The sequence below is a fragment of the Artibeus jamaicensis genome, unplaced genomic scaffold (assembly GCF_021234435.1).
Source record: "Artibeus jamaicensis isolate MK-2021 breed Jamaican fruit bat unplaced genomic scaffold, CSHL_Jam_final contig_233, whole genome shotgun sequence".
Lineage (NCBI taxonomy): Eukaryota > Metazoa > Chordata > Mammalia > Chiroptera > Phyllostomidae > Artibeus > Artibeus jamaicensis.
Window position 1 is genome coordinate 47,209,437 of NW_026521486.1, and position 15,405 is coordinate 47,224,841.

General features: G+C 46.3%; 1 long non-coding RNA gene across 1 annotated transcript; it reads left to right on the plus strand.

Annotated features, from left to right (window-relative positions):
- Positions 1 to 6,218: 6,218 nt before the first annotated feature.
- On the plus strand, positions 6,219 to 15,312 carry LOC128626907 (uncharacterized). The gene is made up of 3 exons (XR_008391019.1): positions 6,219 to 6,484; positions 7,279 to 7,494; positions 14,958 to 15,312. It is a non-coding gene; the product is annotated as an uncharacterized LOC128626907 (long non-coding RNA).
- Positions 15,313 to 15,405: the final 93 nt, after the last annotated feature.

The window sequence follows — 15,405 nt, forward strand, 5'->3', positions numbered from 1 at the left end:
ACCGACTTGGTATTACAGAGTCAAAGTCACGTGTCTAATAATGCACATCTGAGTGGTGCGCTTTTGTAAAGCTCAGGGACTAACAACGCTTTGAAACAAAGACAAAAAATGTAAAATCTCGCTTTTGGTGGGTGGAGTAACACCCAGCAGATCAAGGGCAGGGTTCTGAACTTTGTCTTTGATCCCTCCCATAGCTCTAAACAGGGGGTGTCAAACTCATCTTCACCAGGGGCCACATCAGCCTGGTGGTTGCCTTCAAAGGCCCACCATCATTTCAGGACTGTGTCAATGTAACTGCTCCTTCACTAGGGGCAAGGAGCTCAGTGCTGCCTCCAGGTAGAAACAAGGTGGAGGACCCGATTCGGCCCACGGGCCTTGTATTTGCCACCTGTGCTCTAAAATATGCTCGAGGAGAGGGTGAGGTTGTGAGTTAGGGGGCAAGGAAGGAAAACTGCTGACAGCAGGGTGCTGGGGAGGGCAGGGTTGTGACTAACAGTTAAGCTGTCCGTCTGCATTATGCAGTCTCTGTGTCTGTGTTATATCGAACAACTTTTAAAAGATAGCTTGTTTAAAGGGACAGACTATGGAGGAGGCAGGGTGCCAACTCCATGGGTTTAAGATCCCTTGTATGTGTCCCTTGTGTGTGCCTTGCTCACTGCTGAAATTCGGCACCTAGAACAGTGGTTGGCCCATAGTAAAGACCTGGTAAGTACTTGCTGAAGAAGATTACACATTTTCATTACATGAAAATGACCTTTGTTCATCCATCTCCTCACTGAGCAGGGATTGTTGGTAACACACAGACAACAAGTAGGGTTTAGGCTCATTTGGCAGGTCTGGGTTGGGGCTTCAGAATCAGAATTATTTTTAACTTTGTATTATGCATATTTTCAAACACATGGGAAAATATGGTACAATGACCACCCCTATACCCATTACCTACTTCGTACTTGCAAAAATATTTTATTGTTAACATTTTTTGTCTCATCAATATTTTTTGCTAAAATTGGTAAAAAGAAAGAGCATACATTCTTGGAGCAGTTGGCAAAATTTAAACACAGATCAGGCATTAGATGATGGCAAACCGATGGCTTCATTCCTCCATTAGAAAGTTCCATTTCTCTTTTTAAACCATCAGACAATCTGTGGAATAATTCTTCAGCAGTGCGAGAGTATCCAGTTCTTCCTTGTCTAATAGCTTCATCATCTACTAACTATTCTTGCCTTAATCAATTACTTCATTAGGGGATTTTAAATGGTGACTTATCTATTTCTATTATTCATTCTATGTTTACTAACTGACAATCTTTATAAGAGAAAGAACAAAATAGAGATTTTTATCTCATCAAATGCTACTGGTAAAGCAAGGTAAATAGTTATTTTGAATCTTCACTTTTCAGAGTGAGGAGTAAGTGACACGTGGAGTTTTGTCTTTGGTTTTCTCTTTTCTGAGTATTATTTTATAGATTTAGAGATTTTTATGTATTCAATGCATTTCATTCCACCGCAGTCATCCTTTTTGGAAGCTCGAATTGTCCTGTCTTTGGCTAATAAGAGTTCCTTCAAAGTAGCTCTTTTTCAAGCACAGCCAGATGTCCCAGGCTCACCTTGCACCCTCCCTCGCCTAGACCCAGAATCAACCACTTCTCTAAAGGGCCCGTGTTTCCTTCAGTGGGAAGTACTTAGAGGCCAAACTCTTGGGGCTGGGGGCACTCGTTACAACGGGGCTGCCAGTGCTTCCGGGCCCTTCCAATGGACAGAGCTGGGGAGAAATACACATGTACATGTTGTAAATCATATGTTCATATCGAACTTTCCAACTCAAGTTACATAATGCAAAGGTTTTACTTTAACACTTTTGATTTTTATACCCCTATTGCTTCTCTCTTACACTAATAACTTAGTTGCTAAGAACACTAACATATTTATTTGTTTTATTTTGCAATATACAAGGGTAGGCAAAGCAGGTTTACATTAGTTTGTATGGAAAAAGACATGCGGGTTAGGGTTATTGCAACTGCAAACCTAATTTTGCCCACCCCTGTCTATCAGTTTCAAAATAATAATAATAATATCAGTATTATAACTGCTTTAAACTCCTGAATTAAATCTAAAGTTTCTTTTGTCTTGAGAACATACTCCATTAAGCATGTTAAAATATTATCTCCTAAAGCATTTGATACACTTATTTTCTTGGTATGTTTGTTACCAGTTTGGTATATAATTACATTTATTTGTTTTCAATTTTAAGAACTCTCTTTTTAAACACTAAAATATTTGTCAAAAAAATCAAAATTATATAAAAATGTTCAGGAGTTAAAAATGTGTATGTGTTTCCACTTGCTATCCCCTTCCTCCTTCCTCCCTCGCCTCTCTGAACTACCCGGTCCTACAGCCCTTAGGCAGGTCACAGAAGTGAGTGGCTGTGTCAGAAGGTAGGGATGACTGCCGTGGTCCAAAGTAGGGAAGCAGCGCCCAAGCCCGGTCAGGAGGGCAGCCATAGGCAGTCACAGCCTGAGGAGGGTGAGGAGGGACTTCACCTGGGAGGCCTACAGCAGCCCCAGCAGGGTTAGGACTGACGCAGGTATCGGAGGGGGTGAGGAGAGCGTCCGCCGGGAGGAGCAGCAGCACTGGTAGGGAGGGGACATTGGTACATAAGGGGGGGGGTTCAGGACTGAACAAATGAGTGACTGCGTTAAGGAAAAGGGACCCCGGTTTTCAGTGTTGGAAAAGGGGGTTACAAATCACGGAAAGGGGAAAAATTAGAATCAATCCTGTGATGTGAGATAGAATCGGAGATATCAAGGCGAACTCAGTGTGTGAAATATATACTAGACATAGAAGCAGGCAGAGATGTAAACTTATATGCACAAAACATACATATACTCATCTGTACTCAGACCTCCTGAGAGCAGTGACACCCCAATAGTAGTGAACACAGTGAGCACATAACTCTTAGTTCCTAAGCACCACTTGCTACTCCAAGGAACCAGGGATCCTTGGAGAAGTGGTTGATCCCAGGGCTGAAGCGGAGAAGGTCCAACATTAGAACATCTTGGGCCCAAAGAATGATGAAGCCATCCTGAAAGGGCACAGAAGCCAACTGGAAGACTTGCCACTAATTCAATTTGGGAAATTTGAGTCTCCAAATAATGAGAGTAACAAATTATAATCCATAAATAAAATAGGAAATCACATTATTAATTAGTCAAGAATGTGTTGAGAAACGGAATATTTACAGGGTTTCAACAACCCTTCCCACAAATACTTGTTACCTACGAAGGAAAAAAGAGTACTTCTAGTAAACCAAATTACCCAAGTCAGCATCTTCAGTAGTGAAACCATTCAGAGTTATGCGCCACTGATAAGATGAAATGAGAACACGGAGCAATTTTATGATCCTCCTGCCCAAACTGCAGTCTTAAATGTAATCACACGGAAGCAAACCCCAATCAAGGGACATTCTTCGACGTCACGAGCCTGCAATATTTAAAATTTTCAAAAGATCGTGAAGTGAGGGGAAAAGAGCAAAAACGAAACAAAACAACACAAAAACCCAGTCAGAATATTCCCAAGGGGCATCTTCCCTGTCAGTTCAGACCGTGTAGCTTAATGGATATAAATCTGTTTATCACCCTTCAAGTGCTATAGGCGGATATACATTCCCTTCCTCACTGCACTCCACACCCCAGCACATTAGTTCAGGGGGAAAAAATAATTTTTTGAGCAATTAAACCAACCAAATGTTCAAAATGACACAAAGCAGCAACATGGAGATTGGATTGTAAAAGCTTTGGAATGGAAGGACTTGGTAAAGGAAACACTGGAGAGAAATGCGGAGCAGCTTCAAGGAGCCTGCAGCCCCGTTAGGGAGGGCTCCGGGCCGTGGGGCGGGGCTGCGGGGGAAGGCGGGGCTTCTGGGGCACCGTGGGGCCGGCCTTCGCACTTGTTAGCAGTTCACTTCCCATTAATCTCGGAAGTCCCTGCACAGGTCAGCACTGGTAGTTCATGAGAGGAAGCTAAACAAATATTCATGGTTTTGGAATGAGCTCATTTTTTTTTTAAATCAGCGCTGCTGTCACTAATATCTGGCTTCTATTTCTACATTTCTCTGTGGTTACATCTTGATGTTTTTCTGTATTGAAAGGAATCAGAGCCTCCCCTCCAGCTCCCCTGGTGGGGCTCTGCTGGATTAATTCTTTTTTTTCTTCCTCTGCTCAAGGATCTACAGAAATCAGGCGAGGCCAGCTGACCACTCACTAATCCTGTGACCCAGATCAGCTGTGTTTTATTTAATAAGCAGGGAGAGTTTCCGCCTCAGGCCAGCAATACATCTAAGGCTGCAGAGAATGCCAGTTCCTTTATGAGGGAGGTTTCTGCCTGGGGAGAAAGGCAGGCATGGCTGTTGTGTTCTTCTGAGTGTGTAGAAGGCACGGAGATTCGGGAAAATTTTTTAGTGTTTTCGAAAGTGCTCACAAAGGTGTTCTCTCTGTTAGCATACTCAAGAAAATTTGTAAAGTTCTTCTCCAGATAAACTTGGCAATTTCTGTGCTTTGCTGATAACTAATGGAGAAGATATGGCCCATCCGCACTGAGTATGGGGATGGCCCTTGATAAATCATCCTTTCCAAGTCTCCTCAATTCACTGTACCAACGTCACATCACATTTGCATAAATGCAGTATAATAAGCCCTACTCAGGACTAAGTGCTTTACATTCTTCAATTCATTTAAGCCTCGTGGCGTATATACTACAAGGTAGGTATCATTATCTTATTTTGCCAATATTCAAGAACACACACCTATTTAGCAGAAGAATTAAACCTGAATTTGCCTGACTTAACTATTACGGAACCGTTGTAGACGTGCATAGGACCACTGATTCTATATCATTTCATCCACTGTAGTGATGGGGTTCAGGACACGCTACCCCAAAATATGATACCTTGGCATGTTGAATATTTGAAGCTGAAGGAGTTTCAGAAAACCAAAGACGCAAAAGGTCCCTCTGACCTTCTCCCCTGAACTAAGTCATGAAGCTCTCCTGGGAGGGGCCCCTCCCTACAGCCCAGGAGACAGGGGCGCCCTTGTCTGGAAGACAGAGGGGTGTGGAGAAAAATCCCAACAAACAGGCCTTGCCCAGCTTCCCCCAGTGCATGCACTACCTGACACCCCTCAATCTGTCACATTCCTCCACAACTGTCCACTCTTCATCAAATCCTGCATAAAAATACACAGATCTGCCCTGGATGGCGTGGCTCAGTGCACTGAGCGCCGGCCTGCTGACCGGAAGGTTGCGGTTTGATTCCCAATCAGGGCACAGGCCTGGGTTGCAGGTGTGCAAGAGCCAACTGGTCAGTGTTTCTCTTGCACATTGATGTTTCTTTCCCTCCCTCTCCCCCTCTCTGAAAATAAATAAACAAAATCTTTGAGAAAATAAGATTTGTTCAGGTCTTCATTTCCTTATGAAGGCTCCCATGTCACATACAACTTGTACTGAACAAATTTGTGTGCTGTCCAGCCAGGGACCCTGAGAGGGTGGAGGGAACTGGACCCTGCCCCGGCAGCAATCCCATTGCATCCTGACCACAGCCTCGAACGCGGCATCATTCCGTCCGTCTTTCCAATGAAGACATTGAAGTTCCAAGAGTTTAAATAACTTACTCAAAGCAGGGTTGCCAGACTTAGAGGAGAAGGCCACAGGACATCCAGTTAATTTGAATTTCAGATAAGTAACAAATAATGTTTTAGAATAAGGATGTCCCAAATATTATTTATCTGAAACTTAAATTTACCTGGGTGTCCTGCGTTTATATGGCAGCCCTGGCTCAGTCACCATGCTGGTGTGAGGCAGTGCGGGACTGTCTCCAAGGCAGGGCTGCTCCAAGCCCAGGGCCCTCTGCACCACCCCCAGGCCAGGGGCCTGAACTCTCTGCCCAGGTTTGCCAATGGACAGTTGCAGAAATCTGTTTCTATCCAATACTCAAATAGCCATGTACGCTGAAAATTTACACTCTTGCTAAATTAACCGTGTAGCAGGTATGAATCTCAATTCATATGCCCTGGTGTCAAAAATCATAGCTTTATTTTTTACAACTCAGCTTAGTTGCGGCTTTAAATCCTGCTGCTGCTGGGAGCGTGAAAATATGCTGTTCCCAGCCTCTCCCTGGGAGGAGCCACTGAGAGAGAACAGAAAATGCACAGTTGGTCTCTGTCCCCACCAGCTGACACAGGGTTCCTGGAACCCCTGGACTTTCCTGGATGACGGTGGTGACTTCTGTGCTAATGAGAGACTCCGGCAGCTCCCGGATGAGGGACAGTCACCAGAAAGACCAGGCCATGACTAGAACTTCGGACTTTTCAGACCCACTGCCCCACCCCCCAGAAAGGGGAAGGGGGCCAGAAACGGAGGCAGTCCTCGGTCGTGCCCACGTGAGGAAGCCTCCATAGACATTGCCATCGGACAGGGTTCGGGGAGCTTCTAGGTAGGTGAACACATCCACACTGGGAGGGTGGGGCACCCCAACTCCACAGGGACAGAAGCCCCTGTGCTCCGGACCCTCCCAGACCCCTACATATATCTTCAGCTAACTATTCATCTGTATCCTGTATCAGATCCTTTGTTATAAATTAACCAGATAAACATGTCTCCCTGAGTTCTCTGAGCTGTTCTAGCTCACATAACTGAATTCAAGGAAGAGGAGGTCATGGGCACTTCTGATCTGTAGCCAAGTCAGACAGAAGTGTCCACAGTCTGAGGACCTGCTACTTGGGATTGGCATCTGCAGTGGGGGCTGTCTCTTGGGACTGAGCCCTTAACCGGTAGAATCTGACACTATCCCCAGGTAGACAGTGTCAGGACTGAGTGAAATGGTGGGGCCCCCAGCTGGCGCCACAGAGAGTGGCTCGGGGTGGGAGAAACCTCCGCGCGGGGGGGTGAGCGGTGCTGCAAGGGCAGTAGTGTGCGAGGAAAGGGGACACACGCAGAAGCATCAGTTTCCAGCCACGGTTCTGGAATCCTACCCAGCGCCAGGAGCTGGAGGGACAGGGTCCCTTCTGGTGACCGTGTCATCGGCTTGTACTGGGCGGTGTCTACGAAGCCCTCCGAGTCCCAGGCCTTCGGGGACTTGCCCACGGCCGCAGTGTCCTGATGCCCTTGAGGGCTCTGACCGCGGGGGTTCTGGCTGGGAAGCAGGTCACACCCACCCTCGGGGACAAGGCGGAGATTTTTATATTTCTAGTCTTTGAAAAATGGCACTTTCCTTCCGTTTCCGGCCAGGATACTTTTTCTGTTCTTCAGAATACATTTCCTGCTCCTTGGAGGACAGGGCTTTTGAAAACAGAAGCCAAGAAGATGCCCGCACACCTGTCTCCCAGGTCCCCTCCCCAGCAGAAAGGGGCACAGGATCGACTAACTGACGATGTGGAAGAGACGCAAGGCAGTGCAGGGAAGAAAGAAAAGGCCGCATTCGTATCTGAAAATCCACAACGTAATGTAAATATTATGTTTTCCTAAATAAAATATTTATAGGTTATGGTTTCCTCGTTCGACCCACTGCTGTCTACAACTCCGCGATTAAAATGAACACGGCCGTCTTACGCCTGGCAGCCGGGCCCGTCTCCCAAAGGCTGGCTCCTCAGGGTGGCTGCTGAGCTCAGGCCCCTCTCTAGCTGCTCAGTCTGGTGCGTGAGCGGATCCACAATCCGCCCCCTTGCAGCTCCATCTTCCGTGACCCTCCTCACAGCCAGTCTCAGCCCAACCTCATCAACCCGCCACCTCTCCACACTCGTTGCCCAGAACTGCCGAGTTCGTGCCCCGCCACCCACAGCCACCCCAGCTGTACCAACCCATTTGGGCGCACATAACCAACTCCTCCTCCAACCTCTTCACCTCATGTGTCCCCCCACACCGTGAAGAAGGATACATGGCTATTTTAAAACATGAAACAACATCACATGTGCTACACAGCTTAGCTGTGGACTAATATGTCTAAGTTTCTTTGCCTCGCTCTGGAATTACCACCTCAGTGGAGAAACACTGGTTATGTCATAAAAATGAATGGCTGAGTCTTGGATCAAAAAAAAAGTAACTACCACACTGTTGTCTGTGTCAAAGAGTTTCAGTCTTACATTCCATATAGGAGTGAATTCATACGATCCTTAGCTTTCTCTGACTGACTTGTTTCACTTGGCATAACATTCTCAAGGCCCATCGATATTGTCACACACGGCGGTACTATGGCTTTCCCTACGGCTGACTGGTGTCCCATATTACACGTGCACCACGGCTTCTCTGGCCACTCCGCTGCCGAAGGCCCTTCGGTTGTCTCCACGGCTTGGCAGATTTGACTGCGGGTGCTGGGCACACAGTGTAGTATATAGATCATGGATCAAAGAAACGTGCTTTTGAAACTATACGATCTTATTAATCAATGTCAGCCCAACAAATTTGCATTTTAAAAGTGAGCAAGTCACCTGAAACTTATATAAAATAATATTGAATATCAACTGTCATGGAAAAGTAAATTTCTTTTAAAAAGAAGAGAAAAAGTAAGGAAGCAAATGTTTTATTAAAGGTGGTATCTGGTAGAAAAATAAGGAGCTCACTGAGATATGAAAGGTATAAAAGGCATGTTTAGGAGTTAAAATGTGGAAACCACGCAGTTCAGTAAACTCTTCCTCCCACACTGTAGGAAAGAATCCCCCCCCCCAGAGACGAGACCCTTCCCACTGCAGCGAAGGCGGTGCTCCTTGCACACCGCACAGTATGGAAACCCCACCTGCAGAGAAGCTAAGAAAAGCTCACAGGTATAATTAGTGACGAGAAATATGTTAAATGTGTGACTGTCATGAATGACACCAAAACAGAGATACACTGAGAAAGGCACTGAGGAAAAGGGAAAGGTTTCCAAACTGCGTCTTTCTAAACCTTCACTCTTTAGGGACTTCCAGTCAAGATGGAGGCATAGGTAGACATGCTTCACCACCTCATGCAACCATAGAAAGAATTATAACTAGATCTCCAAACAAATAACACACCCAGAACCATCAGAAAATCAAACTGTATGGAAGTCTGGCAACCAAGGATTTAAAGAATCCACATTCATCCAGACAAGCAGGAAGGGGCAGAATCGCAGAGACAGTCTGAGAGGTGCAAGATGCAGTGTGGCGTGAAGAGCCAGCGGCCATGGAAAAGATGGTCCCACATTCACGTGTGGTGGATAAAAATCGGGAGGGATTCCTTGGGAGCAAGTAATCCCAGCCCCAGGTTAGACCACACAGCCCAGGGTCCAGCACCAGGAAGATAAATCCCTATAACTTCTGGCTGTAAAAATCAGTGGGAGTTGGGGCAACAAAAGAAATTGCCAGATCATCAGAAGTCTCTGTTTAAAGGGCCTCCACAGATCTAGAATGTACACAAACCTACCCCCTGTGGGATTCACCACCAGGGCAACAGCCGGAGGGGCACCAGTCACATACGGGAAGTGGGTGAAGTGACTAGAAACAGGGCAAGTGTGCCAGGCAAACCTCCAGAAGCCAGGCAGTGGCACGGTCCCATCTCCAAGCCCTCCCCACACACAGAGCAATGAAGCATGTTGCCTTACTCTGGGGAATTACCTAAGGCTCCACCCCACACAATTTACAGGTGCCTTTTCAACATTAGGCCATGCTAGTAAGACAAGAGGGCAAAGCAGCTCTACCTAATACACAGAAACAAACACAGGGAGATTGACAAATTGAGGAGACAAAGAAATATGGCCCAAATAAAAGAACAGAACAAAACCCCAGGAAAAGAATCACAGGAAATGGAGATAACCACCTATCAGATGCAGAGTTCAAAACACTGGTGCTTGGTATGCTCAAAGAACTCACTGATTACAGCAACAACATAAAGGAAGAAATGAAGGTTACACTAAGAGAAATAAAGAAAAATCTACAGGGAAACATCAAGAGTGAGGAAGAAGCCAAAAATTAAATCAATCATTTGGAACACAAGGAAGGAAAAAGCATTCAATCAGAACAGGGAGAAGAAAAAAGAATTTTAAAAAATGAGGATAGTATAAGGACCCTCTGGAACATCTACAAACATACCAACATCCAAATCATAGGTGTGTCAGTAGAAGAAGAGGAAGAACAAGAAAGTGAAAACTTATTTGAAAAAAATAATGAAAAAAAACTTCCCTGATTTGGCAAAGTAAATAGACATACAAGTCCAGGAAGCACAGAGAGTCCCAAACAAGTTGGACCTGAAAAGGAACACACCAAGATACATCATAATTAAAAGGTTAAAGATATGCCAAGGTTAAAGATAGAGTCTTCAAAGCAGCAAGACAAAGAAGAAAGTTACCAACAAAGGAGTGTCCATACGACTATAAGCTGATTTCTCAAAAAAAAATTTGCAGGCAAGAAGGGACTGGCAAGAAGTATTCAAAGTGATGAAAAGCAAGGACCTACAATCTAGATTACTCTGAAGAGCTGATAAAGTGCTTCCCAGACAAGGTAAAGCTAAAGGAGGGCATCATCACCAAGCCCTTATTACATGAAATGTTAAAGGGACTTCTTTAAGAAAAAGAAGATCAGCCCTGGCTGGTGTAGCTCAGTGGATTGAGCACGGGCTGTGAACCAAAGGGTCACCGGTTCAATTTCCAGTCAGGGCACATGTCTGGGATGTGGGCCAGGTCCCCAGTGGGTGCCATGTGAAAGGCAACCACACATCAATGTTTCTCTCCCTCTCTTTCTCCTTCCCTTCCCCTCTCTCTAAAAATAAAGAAATAAAATATTTTAAAAAATTTTAAAGATCAAAACTATGAACATTAAAATGGCAACAAATTCACAACTACCAACAACCGAATCTATAAAACAAACTAAGCAAACAACCAGAACAGGAACACAATGACAGATATGGTGATCATTTGTAGGGTTTTCAGCTAGGAGGGGGAAAAGGTATAGGGATCAAGCATAATTAGTAGGTATAAAATAGACAGGGAGATTGAGAATAGTATAGGAAACAGAGAAGCCAAAGAACTTATATGCATGTCCCATGGACACAAACTAAGGGGGGAAATGCTGGAGGGAATGGGGGTACTGGGCAGGGCCAGGGGAAAAAGGAAATTTGGGACAACTGTAATAGAATAATTAATAAAATATATTTTAAAAAAATTAATTTGCCCCATTGGAGCACCATTTATCAGGCAATTTCTCCATGAAGCTCTGTTGGAAGTTCTCAAATGAATGTTCATTGTCTCACCATTGGGCATGTTGAGGAAAAAACTGTTTCTCTAAGCAGAGAAAGATCCCACCTGAAATGTGCCATCTTTTTGGGTAGCTGGAAAAAGGCCCATCTTTAGACCAGCATCTAAAACTGAGTGGGAAGTCCCTATATGAGAGGAAGAATTAGCATTTTGCCTTGACCTTGGCCTTGGCCTTGACCTTGAAGAACTGAAAGCATCAGGGAAACCAAGTGCTGACTTCTGGGAAACCAGATTCTGCCATCAGGGGAGAGATGTCATCCACCTGGAGGCAGCCTAGGAGTTGAGATCAGGGGGCACAGGACACAGCAGAATGGCGCAGACTGCCTAGGGTGACACTAGGGACCTGGACGGTGTGAGCTAAGCTTATTATGCTTCTAGGTTTGTCTTCCTTTATAGTCTATGTTTTCTTTTAGAGTTTGATAAAATCCCCTTGAAAATGCCAGTTTGTCCAAGTTCTGCTGAGGGAAACCAAAGAAAGGGGTTTGCATCTGTTTGTGGGCCCCCATTTTCAGGGTTAATCCCCCCACCCCAGGAGCCAGACCCAGTGGTAGCAGTGCCCATTCTAGGGTAAGTGCTTCACGCAAAAGCCAAGCCCTGGCCCCTTGGTCCTGACACACTTCCCCGTCTGATGGGCCCCTCAGCCCTGTAACAGAGACCTCCGCATGGCTGGCTCACAGGAGCACCATCGGGTACCTGCATCCCCACCCTGCAGCTCTACTCACAAGTATTACTGAAAATAGCAACAGATTCCAGGACTGTTAACAGCTGGCTTTTGACAATATTCTCAATCCAGTATGTAATCTGAGCTTCCAAGTTTACTTCTTCCCCCTGCAGACCTCTAGCTTGCTATTACATGTCATTTCTTCTCAGGAGTCTATCTACTCATCCACAAAAGAGCCAGACAGCCATGAGAAGCAGAACCTCAGTGCTGTCCTTGGGGTGCTGACTTCAGAGCCTTCAAGGGACATCCTGGAATTACTGGTAGACAAGGGCTTGACTTCAGGATACCACTGGTGTCCCTGCCTGAACAATTTCCCAGTGGCAGGAAAAAAAGAAACAGAAACCTTCAGGGCCACGGTGGCCTGTGTGCATGTGCAGAGCAGTCAGGGGGGAGCCCAGACCAGAGTGGGGACCCTCGGGCATCGTGTTTTCAGAGATCCGAGTTTCGGCTACTTTTCCAAAAATAGGAGCTGATAGCCAGAGGGCTCCTCAGGGAACAGTGATTTAATTTAGATAGAGCATGTAGAAGGAAGCATGAGATCTGAACAGACAGCAGATACAGGGCTGGTGTGTTTCTTCCAATACGTGACCCAGAATCTACTGCAAATGAGAGAAAGTGATCTCAAAGAGCTCGCAGCTAGATGGCTGCTGCCTCCATTGTGATGAAGAGCCTGACTCAGGCTGCAGGCGAATGGACAAGAGTGACCGAGGGCCAAGGAGAACAGGGGGGGACTCTCCCAGTACTAGGATGCCAGGGAGGACCCTCATCAAATGGTTTATTGATTTGGATCATGGGCCTAACTGGCTGGATATGGCTCTTCATTTGGGACTGCCTGTCCTCCACCTACCTAGATCCCACTCACTACATTTTCTTACAGGCTTTTACATTTTATTTGGTTCCCATTAGTTTCACTCCCAATAATAATAAAACAACATTTATTGTTGCTATGTTGCAAACCTAACACCACACACTTTAGATGAACGTTCTCATTTAATCACCACACCAACTCTTTGAAGTTGGGTGTTTGAGTACTATCTTCTTTTTAAAGAGGGAGAATCAGAAGTTCAGGGACTTTGGATCACCAGCCCCAGACCTGGGATTCAAACCCTAGCTGCCTGACTCTTGAAGTTAAGTTCTAATGTGATGCCACCTCTCTAGACTTCAAGCAGAAAGGCAAGAACACTGCCATTTATCCATGCATTCATGCAACAAAATTTATTGAACAACTACTACAGATTCTTCTGAGCTACTCAAGTGCCAGGAGTATAGTAAACAGGCAAATTTCCTGTTTGCAGGAAGCTAACATTCTGGAGGGGAGCACACAAACAAGAAACAAATATCCAATAAATTAGAGATAAATCAGGTAGCGATAAATGGTATGGTTGCAATAAAAGAAGCAGATGCACTGGCTAGAGCATGGCCAGTGCAGGTGAGTGGCCACAGAGAGAGCGTAGCTTCAGTCTGGGTGATGGGGAGGACCTCTCTCAGGAGGCAACCTCTGAGCTGAGACCTGCCAGATGAGGAGGGACGAGAGACAGGGAGAGGCCCCAGGCATGTTCGAGGAATAGAAAGCAGTGTGGCTGGAGTGAAATAAACAAGCAGAGTCTCCCTGATGCTGATGAGATTTTATTTTCACTGTAATAAAGAGCCAACATTATCTCCTTGGCCACTGAATCCATAGAACTTAAGTGACTGTTCAAGGTACATGTAGTGATAGTCACCGAATAAAATGCTTGTTCCCTAAAGGACTGAAAGAGTGAGCGATATCCAGCGTCCAGCTCCGAGGAAGGGGGAGCGCCCTGGCATGGCCTGCGGGGGACTGAGACCCTGACATTAACCCCACGGACAGCCTGCTTGGGGGCTAGAAACCGCAGAGTGGAGAACTGCCTGCCACTTGAAGGCCTTTTGTATTTTGTTGCACATCTATAATACAAGGAGTAGGAGATGGGCAGGCCACTGCTGTGTGTGTGTGGGGGGGGGGCGCCCCAATCACAACTTGCACAACAGCTTTCTTGTTTGGCTCTGTGTACGATCCTCTGTAACCTCTGAAGGACAAAACTTATGTAACACGCAGAGGAAGCCGTTCCCTGCAGACTGTCGTCCTCATTTCTGGGTGACAGATTCTTAGGAGTCGTGCTGCTGCTTCCAAGGGACCTGAGTATGAGCAGGAAGGGAACCTGGCCGAGAATCACACAGGTCTTCCCAAGGATGGGGGGACGGTGGGCTCAAGCCAGTCTGCACCTGACGCTGTTTGCCCGACTCCTCCGTGATGTGCCATCGGATGAAAGGGTCTCTGATCACCTCCAAGCCGCAGATTCACCGCAAGAAGTAAGCAAGCAGGCCACTTAAAACACTTGTCCGGTACATTCTTTTTTGTCAGGAAATTTACCAGCCAATCCACACATAATGCTTCTGTCCCCCCAAACGCTCAGAAGACGGCACAGAGATAAGGTCAGGGAGACAACTCCTGGACCAGAGAGACTGCGCTGATCTCGGGGCCAGCCCAGTGTGATTGCAAACTGAGTGCACTGTGACCTCCGGGCTCTACCTGCCCCGTTGCCATTCTTTTCCTGCCACGCTCACCACCCCCATCCTTCCCGCCCCCTCCACCGCAGTGACCCCTGCTACTGCACGGGGTGGTGTAGAGGGGCAGTGTCATTTGGAAGCAGACCTGGGTTTGAATTCCAGCTTTAGGACTGTTAGCTGTGTGACCTCAGTCAAGCTACTGAACCTCTATGTGCCTCACGGAGCCAACCTGCAAATTTAAGAGAATAGCCTTGAGTATATTAAAATGCAAAAAGCACCAGAGCACCTAGCTCGGCATGCACTCGACACTCGTCCTTATTCTTCTCGTCATTCCCCCACAGCCAAAACCCTGCTCCCTTGTCCCTGAGGACACTGGATAGCACCGAGGGAGGATGCTCACAAGTTCATTCTCCGGGAGGTTTTAACATCCAGTAACAGTTTTATGTGTTTCTCTTCCAGTGCTGTTTGTGTTCCAGTCAGCAAGGTCGGCTCCGCAGCAGAATTCCTAGTTCGGCGACATCATGCCATGTGGTCACTTTGGCAGGGAGTAAGAGAGCCTTCCCCAGCACAGCTCCTCAGCCTGTGCCACCCGGACAAGCAAACCGGGCTCTCTGTGAGTGTACCACGCCCTTTCCCCCCTTCTACGTGGTGCAGCCGAAGTTCATTCAAATACAAGAGGCTAATTGAGGAAAACCACACAACCCTTTGAAGAAAAATTACACAAAGCTAACTTTTATTGACTCTAGGAGGTAGATCAAAAATTCATTAACTCAGAAAAGAATGAGCCTGTTCAGTGTTTCAGCCAGATTCACGTTAATGCTGACCTTAGTGCGTGTGTGGAGGTCCAGCTTCCAAACAGCTAACCTGCTGGAAGGTGCGCCCTTTCAGCCTCTCTGCTTTCACATCT